At 43.4% G+C, this 15,862-nt stretch overlaps 1 protein-coding gene across 1 annotated transcript in view; it reads left to right on the forward strand.

Annotated features, from left to right (window-relative positions):
• Positions 1-15,862, forward strand: part of ANKS1B (ankyrin repeat and sterile alpha motif domain containing 1B) — a 518,534-nt gene that overhangs the window by 188,270 nt on the left and 314,402 nt on the right. The window contains exon 2 of the mRNA XM_069229598.1: positions 12,617-12,775. The gene's annotated coding sequence lies outside the window, so the exon portion shown is untranslated. The remainder of the gene's footprint in view (positions 1-12,616; positions 12,776-15,862) is intronic.

Below are 15,862 nucleotides of genomic sequence, written 5' to 3' on the forward strand. Positions count from 1 at the left end.
GCTGAGACTCCTGCCCTACCAAGTGGTGCCGTATCCAGTTCCTGGGGCCTTGGAAGGTGAAGCTGGCAGACCAAGACTTAAAATCCATGCACAGACCGCCGTGTGGGGAAAATATTGACACACCTTCCGAGACGCGGCTGAAAAACGGTGCGCCGCTGGCTTTGCTGCAGAAATCAACACTCCACTGGCATCACAGCTGGAAAATCGATGCATGTAGCTGGAAGAACGGCGCACAACACCCGCTGACGGAGACTGATAACATTGCAACACTCATTGCGTGGTTTTGCTGATACTATGCGGCAGGATTTTTCACGCAAACCTTTCTGGGTGTGGAAAACAACGCAATGCCTGCCCGGACTGGAGTGCTGCCCGGATCAACGCACGCCGACCCGACAGGAGAAGGAGAAACGACGCACGGTCTCACTTGAGAGTGAGAAATAGTTGCACTGCTTACCTTTTTCGATGCACACTCACCCGTGGGTGTTATTTTGACGCTACCCAGGTACTTTTCGATGCTAACAGTGTTTTCACTGTTTTCTCAAGGATTTAAGACTCGTTTGCTTTTTAAAATTAATGACTTGTGTATGTTCGATTTTTGTCGTTTTGGTCTTGTTTTGTTTAGATAAATATTTCCTATTTTTCTAAACCTGGGTTGACATTTTGTAGTGTTTTCATTAAGTTACTGTGGGTGTTGGTACAAATACTTTACACCTGAAGTGAAGCCTGCCTGCTCGTGCCAAGCTACCAAGGGGGTGAGCAGGGGTTAGCTGAGGGTGATTCTCCTTTACCCTGACTAGAGTGAGGGTCCTTGCTTGTAACCTGACTGCCAACCAAAGACCCCATTTCTAACACTCTATAATATATTTCTTGAACACTAAATTTGCATTTCATCTCTTCTAAGGTCTGCCCCAAATTCATCAGTCTTTCTAGACCCAATCACACTCAGTTATCATGTTCACCTTTGTCTTTTACAAATATCAGCAAACCATCTTGGTACCACCTGACTTCATGAAGGCCCTTCAAAACATCCAACATTACTCTCTGAAAAAGTGAGGCTGTTGATATCAGGCCAAAAGGCAGCCTCATACGTCGTATCAAGCTAGTGAAGAAATTTGTCCCAGCCAACGTTGTTACAAACTCCTCAACATTTGGCAGAGGAAATTTATCCACTACAACTTCATGGTTGAGTGCCCGTAAGTAAATACAAAGTTGAATATCATCATTCTGTTTTTTGGTGACTACTATGGGCTGTAACGACTCTGTGTCCTCAACAGGTTCATTTACATTCAGATCTATAAGTTTCTTTAGTTCATTTTTTACACTCTTGCATGCCAAATGGGATGGATTGTACCTTAGCTACCACAGTTACTGCATTTTAGTTTTTACATTGTGCTTGTATCCCTTTAAACATTCCAATTTTTCTTGAAATAGTTTTCAAAACTCTTCGATAAAATTTGTGGTGACATGTTGAACGTCTTAAACAACTACTTTAATGTCTGAATTCTGGTCTAGTTTAACACCCAACAGCTTTTGATGGGGCTATCCAATCAGACTATCACCCTTGAGAGAGACATAAACTTTTCCTTCACAGGAATGACCACCCAGTTCCAATTTAGCTGTAAAATAACCCACCAATTCCGATGGGTACTCCAGCTTAACCTCAAGGATGAATAACTACGGCACACACCTGTGTTTGACTTCTGAAATTTTCATCAAAGACTTTCTTAGAAATGATGGATAAATGTGAGCAAGAATCAAGCGTTATTAATTACGCTGCAGTATTAACTCTTATAATTACTGAGGGATGTTCATGTTTGGAATTTCAGCACGTACTACCCGGGGCTGATGTTACCTGGATTTTAAACACTTTTGACTTCCTGTACCACTTTCCCTTTTTTTCTCCTTTGCTCCTCTTTGGTCCTACAACATTCTCCAAAATGACCCTTCTTACCACATTGATTACGTACAACATGCACAGTAGGAGGTTCACTATCATTGGCATTGTGACCTTAATTCTTTCACACAATTCTTCGTGTTCCACTCCCTTTGCTATGATTATGATTTCATCAAGTGGCAGCTCATCCGTTAGCCATTGCCCATCTTAATCTTGTCAATGCTACATTTTAACACAAATTGATCTCTGGTCCTCTCATCTGTTGCCCCACCAAACTTGCAAGTAGCAGCAGCTTTCCTTATACTGGTAATATATCCTTCCACCACCTCCGTACTTCCCTGTTCCCTCAGACCGAAATGGCTCTTGGCAAGTAATGGCGATCTAATTTCTCTATGCATATCTCATATTCATTTAGATTTCTGTCTTCCTCAGCACCCAAATCAGGTAACGTCTCCAATACCTCTTGACCCTCTGCTTCTAAGCAGTGTAATAACAGTGAGTATTTTCTTTCTGCGCTTATATTTGTTCCACATACCCTTGCGTAATTCATGAAAGATTTCTTCCACTTTGTAGGTGGATTCTCTGGACTTCTCAGAAAAATTGTGGGAATGTAACATTCTGCATGTTGGCTCCCTTATTCTGAATAAATGGGATCTAAATTAAGCAACTGTATTTCCCTATCCTATTTCACTTGCTGTAGCTCGTTTTCATAATTTTGAAAAATTTGATCAATAACAACAATCAATTAAAACTCACAGACTCTTTCAGTGGCTGTCGACTTTTCGACAGATACAACAAGTAAAGGATCTGACACAGTAGAATGATGGAGAATGCCCCACAGCAAGAGACCCGACACGATGGAGGAAGTGCGGATTTGCTTTCAGTTGTGTCCCGGTCAATTCTTGCATAATGCTAAGGGCTTGCGTACGACTCTGGAAATCTGAGTTTACTTCCCGGCAGAGCCAGAGGAGTCTTAGACATTACGGCTACTCCAGAGAAATGATTTTCCACATATACAAAGCCCTGAAAGCCGAACATAGAGTAGACATTAGGGTAATCCAAGATTAGTGGCTTCCAACCTAAGGGAGCCCCTTACGGACAGTGAGTGGAGACGATCATTCGCACAGGTGCGGGAAGTAGCTAGTAATGCCCAGTTCAAGCTTACACATTTCTTTTATTTGCACTGCACCTACCCAACGCCACAACGCTTACATGCATTCAATGATTCCCACTCGCAGGCCAACCTCTGATGTGGAAAGACACCAGTGGCATTCCTCCACATGACTAGGACCTGTTCTAAATTACAGACTTATTGGAATGAGATACTACAGGTTCTGCTGGGTGAGGCAGGGCACACCAGTTCAGATGGAGGCCTCAGTCAAGCATTGTCTTCTGGGGGTGCTTCTGACTCCGCAGACAGGTGCTCGAGTGAAACACAGGTTTGCCTTGTTAATTTTGGTCCTGGCCAGGCGGCACATCACCATCCACTTAATGCGCCCTGGACCTCCGGTGGTGGACCGATGGAGGGCAGATTTACTTGAGCGGGGTGTAGCCGAAGAGCACAGGTTGTGGCTGGTCCATACTGATGAGAATGCGGTGCAAGACCTGGAATTCTGGGGCACCACATTAGAAGATCTGACAGCTGGCGAGTCACAGCTGGCAACCTCCTCCATGCATACACCAGGGCCGGCCTCGGCTGTCTCTTCAGGGACCACGTTGACGGGGACTTCAGATACTTGATGGATCTGCAGGTGTGGCTGTGTTGAGATGTTCCACTCTGCGTTGATATTGTAAATATACATGCATGTGGGTGGATGAATGTGGGGAAGTGGTGGGTCGTCCCCTACTGCGGTTGTGGTGCTCCTCCCTAAGGAACAGATCTGGGTGGCCCCACCTACCCCTGGAGCTGGGTTTTGCACATCCAAAGGCACCCTTACCCTTGGCTCTCTTTCCTATGCCTACAAGATGATGCTTACCCTCCCCCAGTTTGCCTTAGCTTAACTTATCCTGAGTCCCTATCACAGAGGGAGGTTCCAAAGACAATGCACACACTGCTTAGGTGCTGCTGATATTACTTATTGTATTTATCTCTTACTGTTATAAGAGGTTATTTGTGTTCTTCCCTTGTGTTCTCTTCATGATCAATAAATGCTTAAACTTTGTTGCTGAGATAAAATATGTTTGTATAGCACCACGTGTGCGGACTGTATATGCTGCAATTCTGTTACTCTGTCCTATGTGCTTTGTATCTGTATAACATCCTAATACACAGTATGTTTTGTATCTGTTTAAGAAAAACAATAAAACAAGTTGGAAAAAAAACGGGACAGTCTTGAGTATGGGATAAGCACTGTTGTGTAGGCATTTATCCAGTGTTCCACTTGAAGGTGTGCAATAGGTTTGCCAATCACCGTAGTGTAGGAACTTGTCCAGAGTTCCTCTTGAAGCTGTGCCTATCACCGAAATAGATAGGAAACAAAATAAGATATGCCTATCACCGAAGAACAGATAACTGATGTGGTTTCGGGGCCCTCGCAACCCCCGGCTGAATAAACACACAGACACTCCATTACGTGTTACACGTGGAGTCTGCCTCCGCAGCCCCAGCCTCTTTATTTTATACCTTTATAGGTATAAAATACCTATTCAATGACGCCTTGGTCCTCCAACAACTGCAAATCTTTATCCACCGCCGGCCATAGATGGAAGGGAACCCCACAGTGTCTCAGAGCCACCGGCGTTACTTTTAGATCGATGTGTAACTTGACTTTCTTGCCTTTCAGTCTTTCCAACCCTTCGAACAGTTGAGGGAATTCACTCAAAAGGGACTCTGTGTGGGATTCGTACACTTGACGTGCGAAAAACACCAGTTCTAGGTCCTCTGCGGTATGGCATCCTAGCAGGTTGCCTCAATCACCGGGCACTACGTAGAACTTTGCTTCCGTCGCGAGCTGACCGTTTGTCATCGATACCTCGACTGTCCCTTTCAGAGGAAGAGGGTCGCGTCCCCCGTATGTGTTAATCCTGGTGTTGCTCGGGTCCAGACGCGGTCTGGGGGACAGCTGTTGATACATGGCATCATCCTTTACGTTGACCGATGCCCCGGTGTCTATGATCTGCACCTTGCTCATCGGGGGTGGTCGCCGTTTGTGCTGTCTCCACCCTGTGAACGAAATGACAAAAATGTCCTCTTCCTCGTCCTCCTCGAAGACTGGCACTCTCTCGGTTTTTTGTCCTCTGGGCGATTCTTCATCTGTGGTGACACTCCGGACCTTGGCCTCTTTTCCTTTTGACTCCGGCAGTCTGTTTTTTTCTGTCCTGCACATCTTGACAAAATGATTACTCTTGCTGCTCCGGTTACATGACTTCCCTCTCGCCGTCCATCCACTCGCCGACCTATGTTCATAGCCACAACTGCCGCAGACTCCATCTCCCGATTTTGACGATGGCGGCCGACGCCCTGTGGCTTGACGGGGCTGGATGACATCCACCTGTTCTTCCTTCACCTGGGCCGGGCGTGCCACCGACGCGGCAACTATGGATTGCACTCTGGCTGCAGCTATGGCATCCGCACGGACGGCCGACAGTTCATGGGAGCGAGCCAGTATCAGGATTTTGTCTTGGGAGATACCTGGTTGTCACATGATGAGCTTCCGAAGCATGTTGGACCTGCACCCCTGGATGATCTGGGCTCTGATCTCCTGGTGCTGGTTCAGGCCAACGCACGTGCTGGCCAGCTTCCTGAGCCATGTGTAGAACATGTCGACCGACTGAAGATCTGTCTGCTGGGCCTGGCGCAGTTTGAACCACTCGTAATCCGGGTTCAGCTGGGGATCAAAATGCTTATTCAGCGCAGCGACTGCCGCCTCATAATCCGTCCTATCCCCAGTGTCAGGGAGCAAGTCAAAGAGTTTGTGGAGTTCGTCGCCTCCCATTAATAGCATCAGGGACCTATGCACTGCCCCATCTGTCTCTCTTGTGGCACAAAAGTAGTTGTCTAAACGACCTAGCCGCAAACGCCATTGCAGTGCTGCCGTGGTGGGGATTATGAGCTGGCTAAATGGGGGCAATGCCGCAACTGAGAAGTGAGCACTGGCGGTAGTAGGTGCTGGGAGTGGTTCATTCACTTGCTGTGGGGCACTCATGTCGCTGTAGCCAGTGAGAGGAGCTGTGGAATGAGGTGGAGCACGCTGTTACCCTATCTTTTCCCCCTCTGTAGATGTGGGTGTAAGTGAGAAGATTGTCAGTGCCCCCTTAAAACAAACTGGGGTAGTGGGAGCGTCCCTTTGATGGAATGCTGTTGTTTCCTGTGGCGTGGAACAACTTACTGTCTTTCTTGCAGGGCCAAACACCACCTTCTGCTCCTCAAGTTTGTTATTTTATACTTATTTTTTTAGTTTTCTTCCAATTCTAACTTTTTAGTTTTTGTTTTTGGCCCGTGGGGGCCCAGGGTCGTGTTTCTGCCCTTCTTTTAGCATCCTTGCTGGCTATGTGGCCGTTGTGGGCGTGGCAGGCCTGGCGAGCTGGGCAGGCGGCACAGCAGGGGCCTCCAAGGCCTTTGTGCTGCGTCACCAAGGCAGGCGATTAGGGGCTGGAAGTGCCGGGACCAATGGGAGAGTTCTGCCGGCCGCAGCCGCGCGGTGGCTTTTGCCCGATCTGGTGAGTGATCCAGGAGCTGGACTGCAGAGGTTCGACCTGGTGAGTCACCGCCTCACATCACTAGCAGTGTGTGGGGCCTCGTAGCCTGCCACGCACTTCGCCTTCTGTTCCGCCGAGGAACGAGTCAACGGCACCAGAGGGTGCACGATCGTGCGTCTGTTCTCTGTGGATACGGCACGGGTTCGGTGTCTCCGTGACTTCGATCCGCCTCGTCGCCAATGTGGGTTCAGGGCCCTCCCGGAATAGTAGGCCCTCGCAACTCCCGGCTGAATAAACACACACACACTCCGCCAGTGTTACACGTGGAGTCTGCCTCCACAGCCCCAGCCTCTTTATTTTATAACTTTAGGTTCAACCCCGCCCTTGCGCCCTGCAAAGGCAACAAAGCATAGAAGAGCCCGGATGGCTCTTTACAACTGACTCTCACAAGGGCTCTCAATGTTGTTGACGTATTGCCACCCAGAGATGTAACATCATCCATGAATCCCCAGTATTCAGCCTCAGGTGTGCCTGTCACTGTTTCTCAAGCATTTAATTTCCAACGATAAAAGTATGAGAAAATTCCAGACGACCGGCTGCTCACTCTGACTTTGCTAACAGTGTATCCATTTATTCACTGTGCAGGTTTTCCCAATCGTCCAAAATGGCCACCAAGTGTGCCATGCGTCAAATTCCCCCTTATAGTATGGACACTGCAACTTTTGTTTCTTGAGTGGCAGACAGGGATGAAATCTACCTCGAAAATGGCCACCAAGCGCCAACGTTAAGGCTTTGTATATGCATACATGCACTAACACGGATACACCTCACCGTATCCAGGCGCATGCCCGTTTCCACACTTCTCACTCTTCCCAAAATTGGCACAATCACCTGACTCATCGTGCCACTACTGCCGACCTTCAGCAATACTTTGTGCTGCTCATGTTGCAGTGTTCAATGTGCCCTGTCACCACTCTCCGAAATATCTGCTCCCCACATTTCCCAGTATCGGCTACACACCTCCCCTTTGACAGCATTTGTGGTATTATTTTTTCTTCTTGGAACCAGCTCATTGCCAAAGATGATGTCAGCGAGACATTAGTATCAACCGAGAGGCAGACGATTTAGATGATGTATTAAGGTAATGTCCCTTATTATTACTACCCCAGCAAGCTTCTCCATTTCTTTGCAACTGACATAAAGAGGAAAGTGACAACTAGAGAATGTTGGCAGCACACTGTAACCAAGGACTCCATGCAAGGACCATGTGAGGCAGCTAGAACAAGACATCACATAAATCATGGTATATAAGTGCCTGAGGATTAAGGCATATATATTCTCCCAAAGGCTTTGAGGAGGTCAATATCCAGATGCAGATAAGGCACATGTTTAATGCAGAGAGATTGGCTTTAGTCAGATCTTCTGCTACCTACTCTGATCTCTCACATAATGTCTCTTTCCCCCTTGAAATATATGAAGGAAATTCTACATATATTGATTTATTGACACTGCTCGGCCAATGTTTTATATATATATGAGAAACGTTTACAGGGACGTTATAGTTAGTATCATGTTACTCACACAAAACCATAGAAATTCAGCAGTTATAGTTATACTTATGTTAAGAAACTATAACTCATGGCCTAACGTTACTTAATTTTAGTTACTTCAGCTAATTATAACTGAAAATACAGCTATAACTGCTGAATTTCTGTAGTCTTGTGTGAGTAAAAGGTAAACCTAAGTATAATGTCCCTGTAACCTTTGTTTTTATCAGTTAATTTATTTTCATGTAAAGTAATATATAATGACCGTATATTAAAACAACCAATGCTGCACGTGGCATGCGGCCAGGCCCTGCAGCCAATCCCACCCACCCCGCATGCACTCAACCGTTTTTCATTCTCCTTTCAATCTGCTGCTCCATCTCAAAGTTACACTGGAGGTCTCGCTGAGTGCCACAGTGAATTCACGGATCATCCTAAAAGAAAATTGGGCCAATTTGTGCCCATGAGTGGTCCCTCAGGGACCCCTCCATGTGTCTTATGGGTTAATTTGTGTTTTTACAAATTATTTTCCCTCCCGGGCCAAGCAAAAACGAAAAGGGCAGCCTCAACATTCCTGTCAGGTGGGAGCCAGCCAGTCAGAGCCTTGCTTTTTGCCTGGATCAGCAGATCCTCCATGGGTGGATCCAAAGTAAATCTGCGTCCCTCTGTATCTATATTTCACCAAATTTAAAAAAGGGCTCTTTCTAGGCAAAGCTCTAGCTTTCTGCCAAATCTTGCGTAATTTCTTTCAGCGGTTCCGGCTGTAACCGTGTCTAAAAATTGCAAAATCCCCATAGACATTACGTTGAATAAAACCATTTTTGAATCCCCCCACTTTTCTCAGCCCCCATTTGACGAATCACCCTGAAACTTCATAGACTGCAGCTGTACTAATATATATACTGGTTTTGAAAATTTCATGAAGATTTATGAAGCAGCACCAAAGTTATTAGCAAAACAAAAAAATGCTTTGTCTATGGGAAATGTTGGTCCTAACTATAACTATCTACTGGCTGTCGCCGGTAACTATGACTCCTGCCCTCACCATGCACTGCTAATTACCCCATATATTACATCACTTATGACATCTATGACATCATTGAAATTAGCACTACAACATTGCCAATAAAATTATTAATGAGGAAACTGTGCATGGTGGGGGGTGAGTTTTAGGTAACTTAGGGCATGAGTTATAGTTTCTTGATATAACTCTAACTATAATAGTTGAATTTCTATGGTTTTGTATGTTTGAAATGTGAGCCTAACTGTAACGTCCCTTTAACCTTTGCTTTTTTAAGTGAATTTCTGTGGATTTCTTAATTCTGTTCCTAACTATAACATCCCTGTAACCTTTGGGATTTTCAGTGTGTGTATGTATGTGGGTGTGTGTATATATATATATATATATATATATATATATATATATATATATATATATATATATTCTACATGTATTGCTACCATTCTATATGGCACCCTCATATCTCCTTCCTGCAGCAGGCATTACAACATCACAGAAGGTCGCAATAATAAAGCAGGGGTATTTTGATGCATTCACTCTTAAAGTTTAAAAGCCATAGATATTCTTCGTAATTGCAGCATAGCGAGAGCTGGCCAGTCTCACTTCTTCCAATGTAAGAAAAGGAAATTGCTGATGACGGCAGCTGAATGAATCAATTGACAGCTGTTCTTTACAAGCATTATTTTCTGAAGCAAGGAGGGTGGAGGAATGGCTCCTTCCTCTGCATCATGATTGTTGACATCTCTCTCCCCCCGGCTCAGAATAGGTGGGAACAGCCTTCATAGTGAATACACGCCTGTCCAGCTGTAACGGGGTATTCGAGGACTTCCTCTGCCCCTCCTGCCTGCTTCTTACCCGACGTTCTTGGTCAGTGTAGTCCAGATGATTCACGGGCTGAGCAAGCTGGTTCCAGACTCCATACTCCCAAAGAAGCTCCTCTGCGTCTTAGGCATCCATGCTGTATGTCATGATGAGCATGCGCAGTACGGATGATTGGCAGACCGAGGGCACTGAACCAGACCTCTTTGCCTTCCTCTGTCTGTCCTTCCTGTACATATTTCATTTTCCTGCACTACGCCTAAAATAAAATAATTCATACGTGAAGAAAACGTTTGCAAGCCAGTTGGTCGTTTTCTGAGCATTCGTAGTTCAACGTATGTGATTGTGCCACTTGACCTTTTTGTGACAATCAAAATAGAATGATCAATGGCACCAGATGAGCAAGTAGTTAGTAGACATGATCAGAAAGAGTTGCAGTTATTTGAAAGTGATCAATCTACAGCGGTGAAAGTAAAATAATGCATTCATTTTTCCCAGTCCTAAATCACCTTGATTGATAATGTCCGATTGTTTTTTTAGACCTGTTGTGACATATTATTGGATGGCCACCTTACACAGCAACTTTTTTTGCTTTTCTAATGTTTGCTATGAGGTAGCCCTGAGTTGTTGATCCATTGACAAATGGATTTAACCATTGAACACAGTCTCCAGTATGTACAGCTGTACCGAATCTGATATTTTATGATCCTATTTATTTACCTATACATTTTATTACATACTGTAATGTGAAATTCACAAAAACGTGTTTCAGAGGGCTGTATTGTCTGAGCTGGTGTAGCCGGCCAGAGTGACATTTACCTGAGAGGACAGGAGAGTTACAGGTCATTGAACAGTCAGAGCAAATAGCGACCCTAATAGTTGTATTTCTTACCAATTGGTGAAAACTCAGCTGTCAAGAAGCATAATTAGACCATGGCATAATAAAGACAAATATTTGGGATAAATATGGGGAGGGAAAGCAGTGAGTGGTTGACGAAGGAGCTCTAGAATAATAGAAGATATATATGTATATTTAAGAATGAGTAACACATTTTTTGTAAAGGGAGAGGAAAAAAATCAGGAGGTTGGGCAAATCTAGGGATTACAGCGACAAAGGAGAGAGCTGCACTAAAAAGGTAAGCTGTTGTCCATGAGAACCGACAGGGCCTTACTGGAAGATCATCTGTGTCTTCCTAAAACAGGGAGAGTTTCCTATTCCTATTTTTGTAAAGAAATAATAATAATTGACATGCACTGATTAATGGTGATTTGGGTTGCCCCCAAACCTTGCACTTTTAGTGATTATTGTAAAGTTTTAGGGTTTATTTCAGAATCTAGAAAAGCTGTTTTCTCTAAGAGAATGTAGGACTTGTAGATGTTTCTTATTAGTTTGAGTTGAGAAAGTGAAAAAGAAGTATGATGGTGCTTCATAGCCTTCCAGCTGTTCCTACAGAGAGTCTTTTGGGACCAAGATTGGATGAGAATCACATAGGCTTTGATGTTGTTTAGGGTTATGTACGAGAGAGGGGTAAAATAACCCATGATGGCCGTACTAGAGTAATTGTATTTTTTGCAAGTAGGAGTTTTGTGTCTTAGGGGTCAGGTGGTTAGACAATGGGAAAATATATCAAGGAGCTCAGATTATCTGTCTTTATCTAAAAGCCAAGAGTCATGGCCTCACACACACTCTGTTTTTGGTATGTACCCTATTAGAAATAATTAGGGTGAAAATGATCAGAATGATCCAAAGTTTGAACACAGTCATGTTTGGTTTTGGTGAGGTTGATGTTATAGTAGAGACTTTGCAATAGGGATGGTTATAACAGATTCATTGGCAGTCACTGGCTCAGAGGAAGGACAACAGTTCACAAGTGATTGGCTGAGAATTTATTACACCTGATTTTAAAATCTCTCAAAAGGATGTTTTCTGAGGGGAGAAGAGGTTAGAGGTGGTGACATGGACTGCATATAAAAGAGAGGATCAGCGAGAAGCAGCTTAAGAGACACATCAAGGGAGGGAAAAGTGAGTGATGGCAAGGATAGTATATAGAGTGACAGGGCTAAGTAATCAAAGAGAGAAGATTTGGTTCAGAGTAGTCCTGGGTGAAATTGTAATTAAGCCAGTGAAATCTATGTATTTCTAAAAGTGCATGGTATTCGAAACTTATAAAATTTCTCAAAAATACACATTATGCAAATTAGCAAAATATTTTTAATGCTTAAGACTTTTTCCTTGCTGACAATGTCCGTCGTGGCACATTTTCAACTCCTAACGTTCTCTTGCCTGTATCTCATGAGACTTTTTTATGCAAAGTGTGTGCTACTGTGAAAATAGTCACACAAGATATCAACAAACCACATTTTGCTCCAAAAGCTTAATTTTTCAATGTTTTTATATGGAACTGTGTGAACCAGAAATAAGCTATCTTACACATCTGTAGTTTAGAGAGATAGGAGACAGTGTACCATTCATAGATTGGGGCTTAGAAGGTATATGTGACATGTTATTAGTAATTATGTCAGACCTTTGAGGGGAAGAGTTATGGAGGTGAATGTTTGTAGATCCATTTTTGTATATGCTGACATGTAGTTCATATTTCTGATTGGTAGCTGGAACCCGCCTGTTTTTTGTGTAAGATTTTAGTATTTCAAGCTGCTAAACATGTATTTTTAAATCCCATTTTTTTCCTGTTTCAGATAATCTATCAGAGACCTCGTGAAGGACCGCTCTTGGAAGCAACACTGCTTGCATAGATAAAAATGGGCTTAAATGAAAAGAAACTGCAAAATCAACTTTCTGCCATGAATACTTCCTTGATGCTGTAAAGGCATCTTCTGACGAGCGGAGGGCGCAAGGTGAGTTTAACAATATGCTTCTAAGCCCAATTGGTAATGTACTGCATCCTGAGACATAGTCATTGGCATAAATGTAAAAATAAATGTGTAAGTGGAAGAAAAGTCTAAAGGATTATAGCCTTGATGTTGTATCATTTCCCTAAAGTATTTCTGGGTGTATATTATTATGGAATTGTGACTGTGAGACAGGAGCGGATAAGCTCAGCCATGGATTATATCAGGGCTCTAGTTCAGCCATCGTCTCTAAAGGAACACCTAGACTGGAATGTCTAATTATGTTTATCTTCCTAAAGTAGTTGGGAATCCAATGGATTTTATGCACTGACACAACTTATGCTACTAAACAGAGTCACTTGTCCTATTGCCTTTGAGGGTGTATCCGCAAAAATGAACAATATAGCCCAGGAAGGGGGAGTTTGTATGAATTACGTCTTCAGTAGGGGATCTAAACTTCAATAATAAAGTATTTGTTTGTAAAATTGTGTAAAAGGGCAGATCTCTTTTCTGGCCAAATTGTGCAAAGTTTTTATTTTTTTTAAATATACTTTTATCAGGAGTTTCTTTACAACTATGTAAATCCTGCAGAGCAATTCAGATCTTGGGATTTGTTTTTTACTATGACTATAGCTGACATTACCATGTGAGGGAGATGATTCACTATGATGCTCTTTTAAGTTAATTGTGAGAAATGCAGCGACTATTCCTCCTAATTGTTTCCTGGCTGTTTGTCTCAGCAATATGTTGAGTTCATCCCCTGCGTTCTCGGACATCATTTTAAGTTCTAACAACTCTATATCGAGCAGAACGAAGCACGTACCAATACCACCTATGTGTAACCAGAGGCATCCTAAGATGCAGAATATAGTCTCAAAGACTCAAACCCATTATATATTTAGAAGACACTCATTCCAAAGCTTGTCGTTCTGGCACACAGCAGCAAATTTAGTAGAGTAAGCCATGTGAGGAGAGTGGCAGCTGGTGTTCAAATACCTAGTCGTTTAAGTCTGACTGTCAGAAAGTGGTTTAATAATTTTGGAGTAAACTACTTATAACAGTTAGTTGATGCTATTAAGTTAGATCACAACCCAGTGTGAATCTTTGCTTTATCCCTGCTAGCTAAGGCACAAGCAACAGGCAGGTCTGTAAAGAAATGTATAGTAAGTTTATGGTTCATTTATAAAGCAAAATTACACAGGAATAGTAGAAATACTGTAAGTGGAATTAGAGATGTGAATTTTTAAGGATTTAGGGCAAAATAGTAAAAAATGACCATAGAAACATGGGAGATGTTACAGTTATTCTGTGCACATTATTCAGAAGTCAGACCAAAAGCCACTCTTGTGCTAGTAATGGAAATAAGAAAGAATAGCAAATAGTTCTGCCTCACAGAGGTTGACATGTCAGGAAATTTAAGTAATCTTCCACACTAGTACACTCCAATAGTTCCAGTCTTCCAGACGTTGTTCTGTGGGAGGTCCTGTCACAACTCAGAGTGCGAGATGAGCCTCTCTACTCTTGCAACTTAATTACCTTGGATGGTTCTCTTTCTGGTAGAAACTCTGTCTAGCCACAGATTCCTCACTGACCCTCCCTTCCATCCTCCCAACTCTGTGATTGGACTCTATCCATAAATAAGATGCTAAGTCTATGAATGTGTACATTATCAACCAATTTAGTTTTGTGGCTCTGCATCTGGAGGAGCAATCAGTCTCAAAGGCAACTGATGTCAGCGGGCTGGGGTGGCGCCTACATAGGCCCATGTGTCAATTCCAGAGTGTAACAGTGTCCATGTGGAGCTGCAAAGAACCACCTTCTGGCACACAGAGGTACTGCTGAAAAGTTTCTGGATCCAGTGTGATGTCTGTGAAGTATTCAAAAGGTGAGTAATCTGCGGCCAGATTGAGTCTCTAACACAAAGACCATTACCAAAGGGAAGTAACTTGTTCTACTATACAGATATTTAAGTTGGATAGTGTGGAGTTAGGTGGTAATATCAACCTCATGGTACCATTTTCACTTCTTGCCACTGCTTATCCCTGAGCGTGCCCAAATCTCTTTCCCACACTTCTCAGAGGTTATCAAGTGTCAGGGTAGTGAATCACTAGCAATCTGGATAGGGTGGAAATCTTAGGCCTTCCTCTATCACCTATCAACAGTTTCACCTCTAATGGAGTAAAATCACTGAGATCTGTGAGGTCTGATGTATGGAATGCCCAAGCTGCAAGTATGTAAGACCTTGAAGGAACACATATTCATACCTGTTATCATGTTGCCTAACTCAGGTATTTCAATGGCACTCTCTATAGCTGTGTAGTGTATGAACGTGCCCCAACCACAGTGGAGTTAATTTTATTAGTTTGTCATACCATCTTGTGTCCCCCAATGTTTCCTGCCACAGTCCCATAATTGTAACTCCGGCCGGGGTGAATTCTGGACTAGCCTTCCGCCATTTAAGATGTGCAACAGGTGCGTTCCCTTCATAAGCCATTTCTCAGTCGCAAATGCAGGATCAGGGAGTGTGTCATTTAGCCACTCCTTAATGATGATTAGGTGGGATCATAATATATCTGTAGATCCAATCTCTCCATCGTATTGAGATTTATAACATTTTCCATAACAATTTGTAGATTATTTATTTTCCACAGCAAGCCCTGAATCATTTAGACTAGAGAAAAATTCTTAGGTGGCCTCAAACGGGTAGTTTTTATTTGATATACATGGGAGACCTTTTTAAAGCTGGCTGCTCTAACCATTATAGATTGGGGCAAATGGGACCAGTGCGTCTGGTCAGCTTGCAGTCTATTTGAGGTATCTGGTTTTGCTCCGAGCAGGGGCCTTCTCTCATGTCCTGTAGACATCCATGTATCGGAATCCCACACTTGCTATAACCAAGCTAAAGGCCTAATGCAACTCTGGGTCTGAGGTACCCAGTGGGTATGACACAGGTTTATTTAAATTACTGTTTAACCTGCAATATTTACCAAAAATGTAGAGGATCTGAAATGCAGCAGGTCCCGACCACTCTGAAACCTGAAGATAAATAAGTAGGTCATCTGCGTACAGGGATATCATATTTGACACTGTGTT

Source organism: Pleurodeles waltl, chromosome 4_1, assembly GCF_031143425.1.
Source record: "Pleurodeles waltl isolate 20211129_DDA chromosome 4_1, aPleWal1.hap1.20221129, whole genome shotgun sequence".
Lineage (NCBI taxonomy): Eukaryota > Metazoa > Chordata > Amphibia > Caudata > Salamandridae > Pleurodeles > Pleurodeles waltl.